The sequence below is a fragment of the Falco rusticolus genome, chromosome 7 (assembly GCF_015220075.1).
Source record: "Falco rusticolus isolate bFalRus1 chromosome 7, bFalRus1.pri, whole genome shotgun sequence".
In the NCBI taxonomy this organism is placed as follows: Eukaryota; Metazoa; Chordata; class Aves; order Falconiformes; family Falconidae; genus Falco; species Falco rusticolus.
Window position 1 is genome coordinate 45299131 of NC_051193.1, and position 9597 is coordinate 45308727.

General features: G+C 47.6%; 1 protein-coding gene across 6 annotated transcripts in view; it reads right to left on the minus strand.

The window, feature by feature from the left end:
- The window catches only part of TSPAN18 (tetraspanin 18), a 124602-nt gene extending 116699 nt beyond the window's left edge, over positions 1-7903 (minus strand). For 2 of the 6 annotated variants that reach the window (XM_037394012.1, XM_037394007.1), the window contains exon 1: positions 7157-7298. The gene's annotated coding sequence lies outside the window, so the exon portion shown is untranslated. Of the gene's footprint in view, positions 1-7143; positions 7299-7819 lie in introns of those variants that run through there. The other 4 variants (XM_037394008.1, XM_037394014.1, XM_037394009.1 and 1 more) reach the window with 4 other exon arrangements.
- Between the last annotated feature and the right edge of the window lie 1694 nt (positions 7904-9597).

The window sequence follows — 9597 nt, forward strand, 5'->3', positions numbered from 1 at the left end:
CAATTATTATCAGCAAGACTGATACCAAAAAACATTCTGTTTTCAAATAGTTACAGAAATAAGTACATCAACAACAGTGACAGTGACTCCCATTCCAAATCCATTGAATTTGCATACCACTATCTCATTTACCTTGGCAACGGGTTTTGAGAAGTTCATCTGAAAGGTACCCACAGGTCCTGGAGACTTCCATGAGAAACAGGTTCTCAGTGGGTCTGAGAAAGCAGCCCAGTACAGGCATGTGTCCTCTGTACAAGAAGATCTGGTTCTCTTCGCTCCACAAGAAAACGAGATGTGCCATCAAGTGAGCCAAGAACAAACCCTGTCATTGCTTTCCCAGCATAGCGTGTTCCAGTTCAGTGCCCTGTGAGGTCCACGTCTCAAGAACAGGCAAGATGCCAGGCAGTTCATTTAGACCATTTTTTCCTGAAGAAGTGTAGACACTTATTTAGTGCAATCCTTATTACTCTAAAACTCCCTCCTCATAGACTCTCATACACCAAGCTTTTCACAAGGAGTAAATATAGTAACTGTTTCCATAATAACATTAAAAATACCCCAACAGATTAAATTCAACAGATGAAACAGGGCCATAAATATGTATGTCTAGCAACATGACCAACATCACCCTTCCTCAAACTGGGCATTTAGCCATGAAAAAAAGCTGCTAGCATTACAGTTTTATTGCTGAGCCTTATGAGAAGCATAAAGCTGCAGAAACAGTCAGCACTGTAACCGTGCACAATATAGACAATCTGAGGTGCAGCCAGGGCCTCTGAGCCCCTGCCAGGCTGTGCCTCTGACCCACAGTCAACAAGTCACCATACAGTCCCATTCCCCATTCCGTTCATCTGTTGATGGCTTTCCAGACATCTGGGGTGGCACAAAATGTATTTAAGTCTCTTTATGACTCAAGTGAAAAGTCTGAAAGAATATGAGCTATTATTATCTCTGTTATACTACGTGAATTTTCACATTAGCAGCTTGATTCAGTTCCACTTTCCCAGGATCAACCACCACTGTAAGATTTTGTCCTGACACTAACTTCACAGATGTCAGAAGTAAAGAGGATACTGGCTATACTGCTTCCAGAAGACTAACTAGGGCAGACTCCAGATCACACTAGCCACCACAGACACTCCAAGAAAGTCCCTCTCTAACATGGCTATGCACCAACTAAATGAGGGAGACGGAAGGGCAGGAACAGAGATGAATTCAACACAGTCAATCAACAGCTGAGCAGAGCAAACTCAGACCTAAGCCCTAATCCACAAATTCATGCAGCCCCTTTAATATTCACAAAACCAGGCACATGGATGAGATTCTGTATCAACACTGTTCATTTAGTCAAAAGCATCCTCTGTTTCTTCCTGAAGTGATACACTGTTCTAAAAAAATGTGAACTTCATTTGGGTTTAAGAACTCACTCTTCTACAGTGACCTTACAATTTATTTCTCAAGTAGTTGGAAACTTCCATTTTAGACCAGGTTTATTTAGTAAGTATATAGCAAAGGGAACATCCTGATGCTAAAAGAAGCCCCAAAGGACAAGAACCCCCAGGGACTCACTAATCCTTGGAATCCTTGTTGGAGGGACTACACAGGCAGGAGGAATGCTGCGCAGAACAAGACCCGTACTAAAATCCTGTGATAGTCAAAACCCCACTTCCACCATCTCCAAGGACAATGACAAGATACTGGTTTTGGTTTTCTTTTGACTGAATTTGGTAAAGGTAAACTGACACCACATGAATACCCTCAACTGTCATGTAATATGCACTGTGTATTAGTCCACCAAACATGAAGCATTCACATTAGGCATGTGGTCATCCAAAGCTTCTTGTATCAAAAAATGTGCAGAGGCAATTCAGATGGGGGGAAAAGTCACACATATACAACTCACCAGGATACCGAGCCTCTCTCCCTCTAGCCTGAGGAAGACCAAAGAAGTACAGCACCTCCAGCACAGCTCCGCTGCCCTGGAAGAGTACACGTTGCTTCTTACAAACTCTGGGAAAATGGAAATTCTTCAAGCCCATTAATAGAGAACAGGAGGTGGCAGAGGTGCAGAAGCAAATCCCATTTGGGGTTATTTTGTAAGAGTAAAATATTTTTATCATTTGTTTCTTTAAATCTTTTCTGTGCAAAAATGAATAAAAACACACTGACGAACTGGTTTACTGCTGGTGTGGTTAACAAAAGAAGATCAACACAACACTTTCCTATAGCCACTTTTTTCAGTCTCAGACAATTTATACTAAATCAGCGCATGACAGACCTTTACCAATGCAGAAACGATAAACAGCAAAGCAGCTACTAAACGCTCCAAGGCAAGATATCAGAGAGGTGGAAGAGGAAGAAGAAAAAAAAAAATGTCCCATCAACTAATCGGTGGGCACTGAATTCACCTGAATCCTCTGGAACTATGGGATAGGATAATTCACGCACCATTTTTGAAACTCAAGACTGTAAGAGCCATGAAAAGAAAATAAGAAATGGTGTAGGGGAAGGAACAGACACAAGGGGAATGCTGAACTGTGCAGTCATGAGCAATAGTAGGACCAAATGCAACGCAGCTGTCACATCAATTACAAATGAGATAGCAGCGACCATTGGAAAGCAAAGCTCTAGACATCTGGAACATATGCTTATATGAAATACAATTAAAGTCCAGTAGTCTTCCCAGTGCTGAGAAGTGATGGGACAGGAGGGGACAACACAAAACATTTAAGGAAGTTTTAGAAGGAATAAGCATCTTTGGGAAGAACAGAAATGTCTGGAATGATTTTTCTGTGCAACATTTTTCTTCCTTCATTTGCTACTTCCATTTAAGATTAACAATCATTCCTAAGGAGAAAAAAAAAAAAAAAAAAAAAAAAAGAGGGGGGGGGAGAGAGAACTCCTAATAAAAAAAACTTAAAAGGGAATGAGCGATTTCATATCTCAAACAGCTCACTCCTATTCATCTTGGGGGAGAAATACACAGGCTTTGTCCTTTCGTGCAAATGCACTACTTGGTTTTGGTTTTGAGTCACTATTTTAAAGTGAAAACCAAAGACCGCCACTTCTGAAAGCAAGTTACATTCCAACCCTCACTGTACTACTTGTGCTTTTCTCTCAAAAAATACAAGCAAAATGGATCCAAAAATCTGTCCCTTGCATTTCATTGATAAGTCAGTTTAAGCTAAACAAACAAACAAACTAATCATGCTAACATTAGTCACAAAGTCTTGAAAAAGCAAAAGTAGGGATTGTCTTGCAACAACACCCCCAAACAAGGACTGCTTCTGCAGCCTTAGCCTTACAGGATTAGCAAGGAGTATAGATATTTATCTGTTTTTATTATAGCTCCCAAACAGACCTTGGACCTACTACCACCTCATGCAATGACTCATCTTCAAGATGTCAAGAACTATGCACTACCTCACAAAAGTCTCCGAATACAAGTTGGACCACCATCTGCTTATTTAGATACCTTAAGCCTCAATTTTGTAGCATCTGAACTTCTCTTTTCAAGTCCTTCCTCATCTAAGACCCACGGCCTCATAAATCCAGTAGCTTCTGTTCCCAGAGCAGTGGTGTCTGTTTTCCTGCAGCCTGGTGAGAACAGACAGGGCTCAAGATAATTAAATAAAAACACAGGAACTGCATTATTTATTTTAAAGGAAAACATGTTTTCTAGGAAGAAAGTCCTTTATTTGGGCAAATCTGTAAGCTGTTTATCAGCTTAAACTCATTATCTGCCCATATGGTTTTAGCACTGTCGGTTTTTTTTTTAAAAAAAAAAAAAAGGGTATGCACTAGCTGATGAAATGTCATCTGCCCTTATGCCAGAAACTAGTGTTTTTGTACTGACGTCAAATTAGGATCCTTGCCACAAGTGGAGGGCTACCATAAGGATAGTCATAATATTTTAATTATGAAGGGACCTTACAGAAGGCAGCAAGAAAGGCAGAGGCAAAGTAAGAAAACCCATTCACAAAAATACAGTCACTTAATTAACTTTTTGCCTCCTGTGCTTTAATTCTTTTTGTCCAGGGAGGTGGAGTGGGAAGAGAGCATCCTAACTGAAAAAGAAAATTTAAAAAAAAAAAAAAAAAAGAGGACAGGAGAACAAGATGCTAGAGCCAATAAACACACATCAAAGCATGAGATGGCTTTACTTCAACTGCCTACAGTATTCAACCTGGGATAGATTAAGGCAAGATAAAAGGTACTAAGAGGGAAAATACTACCCCTACAGCAGTGCAGACCCTCCCTCCCACTTGCTCAGCACTAATGCCCAGAGAACACCAAGATCCCAGCCAGCTCTGTTGTGCTGAAAACAACAAGCGCACACGGTAGACCTAGTTTTACAGAAACCCCAATCTGTCCACCATTGTCTGCTGGCGTGGACTAGCTCCACACAGTGAGGTGGCTTGAAGCCCTTCCTGCTCCCCCGTTGAGCTGCTGCAGCCGAGCAGGAGCTGGGTTTATTGATTCTGTGAGTCACAATTAGCCATGGGGCACAGGACCAAAGGTTTAGCACAGGACATTAAACCTGACTGTCTGAGCTGTCAGCTTGGTTATTCCAAGGAGACAGGAACAAATTGAAGTCACAGTAACAGATGTTTCTCATGTTTTATGAACTGCAATATTATTCCTGGTTACAGATACAGTTTCTGCCTTTTAAAACAGACCTGCAAGGCTGCATGCATGAAATTATTTGAATTAAACAATACACAGGCAACTTGGCAAAGGACTTAAGGATAGCTCAGCATTTTCATACACACACAATGATTCCCGTTCCCCTTTCGCCCAGCCCCACCCTGAGAAGTAGAATACATGTTAAAGCAGCCAAAAATGAGATCACACCAAGATACAGTCATTCGTTGCCATCAGCTGAGGAGAGGATGCAAACACTCAGACCACTTCTCTTGTGAAAAAACACACTCAGCCTCCTCTTCTTCATTTCCACTGTGGGTAAATCAAGTTGCTGGGATCCGTTCTAAGTTTTAAGCAAGCCTGGAAACGGAAGACTGGTGTTCTTCCCAGGATGTCTCTACCCTTACACCTCAGGGGGAATAAAGGGATTTCCCCATAATTTACAAAGGAAATCTGAAATACTTACCCTGTGCGCGAAAGCCACCCCCAAGTTCATTTTGCTCCTCCGGTACCTGCGAGGCAAGCGGAGGGGCGGCCGGCGCTACAGAAGCCGGGCTGGAGCCGGGCTGACACCGCACGGCAAGAAAGCCCCCTCGTGGAAACTGCCAGCATCACCCACCGAGACCGAGCCCCCCCGGCCCGGCCCGGGCAGCCCCCGAGCGCACCCCCGGCTCCCCGTCACCCAGGGGATCTGAACGGGTGGTCCATCTCCATCCAGCCCTGCCCCGAGGGTGTCCCTGCATCCCTCGCAGGTCGAAACCCACGACTCAGGTGGCTAAGCCCTTTGTGGCAAAGGTCTGCTTTGCAGAAAGGGTGGGACAATCAGTAGAAATTTTACCTTGGTTTTGCTGGCAGTCTGCAACATCTCAGAAAAGTTCAAGCTCTTCCTTTCTTCCTCTCACCCTGCTATGCTTAAATTCATGGCAACTGTATTGCATGGTATTTTAGCTTAAGCCAACAAAAGCTGTACCTCAGCCACAACAAATACAGAAACATTAACTGCCTTCTAGGGAGGGTCAAGCATTTGAATCATTTTAACATACTACACAAACACTTCAGCAAAAGCAGATGATAATGAAGCACATCTGCACATTACGCTACACAGTCAAATTTGAAAGATTCCCCCCAAACTATGAAAAAGTTCCAGAATGTGCCTATTTCTCCCATTGACTTTGCTATCGTGCTCTCAATTTGTACACTTCTGAGACAGAACAACTGCTGCTCGTTCACAAAAGCACTAAATACCAAAATAGGTGCTTGACTGGTAGAATCCATCAGACACTTGGATACACCCTGTTGAATTAAGACAACTCTTTAATAACTCTACACACTTTTAACCCACTAATAAAAATCCAGGGCGAGCCTGCACTCACAGTTTGCTACATATTCCCAGCCAGGCACAGAGCCATCTCCAGCACACTTCTGCCCAAGTAGCTTTGGTAGCCACTGGCTATTCAGTGAAATACGTGCCTAGAATCTATTAATTGTGTTCAGATCTTCTTTTACTATAGAAATACAGGCAGTAGTCAGGCTGAGCTAAGTAACTGCTGAGAGAAGTGCTAAAGAAAAAAAGGAAATTACAATTCTCAGACTTCACAGAAAACCACCCAAGTACAATGCATCTGGAAATGCTGTTTGCTCACTCACTAGAACATTTCAATACAAAAGTTATGATAAAACTTTAAGTGCCCAGCTGCAGAGTTTATAAAACCCACACATCTCTGTGGGCTGGTACCTCACTAACGTGTTGTTGCAGCTGTAAATCTCGATTAGAAAGCGGGGACTGGCCCAGGGTGGCAGGACTGCAGTTTCCCTACCAGCCAAGTGCGAAAGAGAAAATTCCTACCGGACCAAAGTCAGAAGCATGGGCTGCTCTCCCACCTTCCTCATCCAAACTTGGGGCGTGGGGGGGAGAGGTGGGTGGCACACCCCGAAACGCTACAAACGTAAGGCGGAGCGCTCCCAGGCACAGCCCCGGGCACCCCGCGGCTCCTCCGCTTGCCTTTACAGTATGAGGGCTCCCGGGGTGCGGGGTGGGTTTATAAAAGGCAGAAAAACCGAGGGCAAGCTCGGAGCCACCCGAGTACCTACCACGAGAGGCTCCCCGGGGCCCGATCCCGGAGACGTGCTACCAGCGGAGCGAGTTCTGCTGGCTCGGACTGCGGGGGCGCGTCCCCGCCAGCCCTCTTGCCGGGGAGCGACCCGGCAGCCCCCGGCCGGCGGGCTGTCAGGCGGGCTGGCACCTCAGCCCCGGCAGATTCGCACTCCCAGCACCACGCGGAGCCGCGGCGCTCCCGCACCCCCCGTGAGACAACGCGGCGGCGGGGGCGGCGAGCCCCCTCCCGGGGGTGTCCCCAGCCGGCATACCCGCTCGCCCCAAGGCACCGGGAGGGCGGCGCGGTGCCAAGCCGGAGCCGGCACCCCTGGCGGGGGAACGGGACCTTCGGCAGGGCTGCCCAAGGAAAGGCTGCCGCGCTGCCGGGGCACCGAGAAGCGAACCTCGGCCTGTTACCTGCCGGCGACCGCAGCAGGCTCCCGCGGCGGCGGCTCCCCGGGGACAGACCGAGCGGGCGGGCGGGCGGCTCCCGGCGGCGCTGGGCTCCCACTGCCGTGCGCGCCCCGTGCCCGGCAGCCGCGGAGCGCCCGAGCCGCCAGCGCAGCCGGCTCCACCTCCCGGCCGTGCCCCCTTCCCCGCCCCCGCCCGGCCCGGCCCGGCCCGGCCCGGCTCAGCGCAGCCCCGCCCGCCTCGGCTCGGCCCGGCCCCGGCGCCTGGGCGCGCCCCTGCCCGGGGTCCGCCGCCCCCCGCGCCTCCCGCGTCGCCGCCTGCCCCGGCCCTCGCCGGGGAAGCTCCCGGGTGGCTGGGCCGGCGCCGCCGCAGGCAGCCTGGGCACGGGTCCCTCGCTCGGCGTGCCGCCGCGGCGGCTCGGCCGTTTCGGGGGTGCGGGAGCGGCAGGCCGAGGAGGGCGGTCCCGGGGCGGCCAGCCTGGGACCCCCGCGCCGGCGGCGAGGCCTGAGCCCGCCCGGCGTGCAGGAGGCACCGAGGGAAGGGGCGCTGCCGGCTCCCCGCTGCGGGGTGCCCCCCTAACACCCCACGGGCTGCTGAGGCGCCGGGGCGATCCCCGGGGTGCAAAAGAAAAAGAAACGGGGAAGGTGGGAGGTCACTTGTGACCAGTACCTTAGTGGCAGCTGCCTAAACGCGTGCAAAGATCTGTCGGAGAAAAAGGCTTTCAAAAACGTGTGCCAAAGCGAATGAAGATCCCATATTTGTGACACGGGAAAAGCCAACCCGGACTTATCCGGTTTCCTAGAGAAATACGTCTCTGTGCGTGCCAATAACTTCTGATCCAGTTAAACAATTTTAACTGTTTGACAACTACAAACTTCAGAAAAATAGGTAACTTTGTAGAAGAGGTTATCTCTTCTATGCCTCTTGCACATAGGACAGCTGTATCCCAAGTCCAACAGCCTTCAACAGACACCAGGTACTCTACAGAGGGGGTTCAACTCAGCTAACCCCTATGGAACCCCCACTTCACTAATCCTGATGCTCAGAAAAGTACTTGCTGGGTTGGAGGGAAAGAAATTGAGGGAGGAAAAAGTGTGCAGATGTAAGGCTGTTACTCTCAGTTACAATCATTAGCTCAGGAGCAAGGGCATGGGCTAGTACGTTGGGCGTTGTACTCACATATAACAACTGAGAGAGCAATCCTTCAAGGGCCAGATCCTGCAAGTAGTCCTATGCAGATGTGTCCTTGTGCTGATAAGAAGTCCTGTTTATTTCACGATGCTCTACAAGATGAGGGATGCAGATCTGGACCCCCAAAGCTTATTAGAAGAACAAGAGACAACAGGAATGTCTAACGGTGCAGCACAAAGGAGAAAAGATGTGCTAGCATCTCTCTTTAAATCTCTGCTAATGCCTCATGTATCTGGTAATGAACACTTATAAGGCTCCCCAGGTGCAGATATTTGTTGGGGTTGGCTTTCTTTTTTTTCCTAACCTGATATAAAAATAGGGAGATAGACATAGAATTTAACAGTTATGGTCCCAAGTCTATTTCTGTGTAACAGCAAACTAGATTACACAACCAGGTTGTATTTGTAATATATGTTTTGTTATAGTCTATTGCTTAAGACAGGCAATCATTTCAAGGTCTGATATTTTCTTGTAATGTTTGTGCCCGTGTTTTTCCATTTCTCTTTCACTATTCATTTATTTGTGTCACAGCATGATCCTACCTCTCCTTGGTCTTTGTGGCAGAGCAGGGGATTTCCATTTCTTTATTAGACACAGTTTGACACGAGGTAATAGTCATGTTCCTCATTTGATTCCTTTGCAAAGGACTCAGAGTGCTATTTTCCAGCAGACTGGCTTGTCATACCCCTTGAGCAGCAGATCGTGGTTCTTGCAGGCAGAGATTACATTTGTGCTCTGCAGACCTGTCGAACTGGGCTCTGTTGGTTCTCTCTCCACAATCCCCTGTAACAATCTCACACATTTACCCCTGCACTGTCACAGGACCATTTCAGGACCCCACATGCCAAGCAATTTTGCTGTCTACCTGGTGAACAGAACACAAAAATGTGTATCTGCCTAGCTGCCCAACTCCTACCCCTGTTTTGTGGCCTAATGCACAGATCTCATGCGGACGGTTTCTAGGAAACTCAGTGGTCTTAGTCCTGCCCAAAACACCACAGTTTTAAACAGCTCCACATTCTATAGATAAGACCCCCGTCCCTATCAGGGACACTTGGCATTTTTACAACAACTGCCCCACCCCCACCCCCTTCCAGTGACGACATTATTCTAATATTTTGGAAAAAAGTACAGGGCAACGTACCCTAAGACTTATATGTGTTTTCTGTTTTCCATCCTGATTCTATGAAACTGTTTTGTAAATGAACAAAAGTCAACTATATGTGACCCCAGCTTTCAAATCTTCCACATGCTCG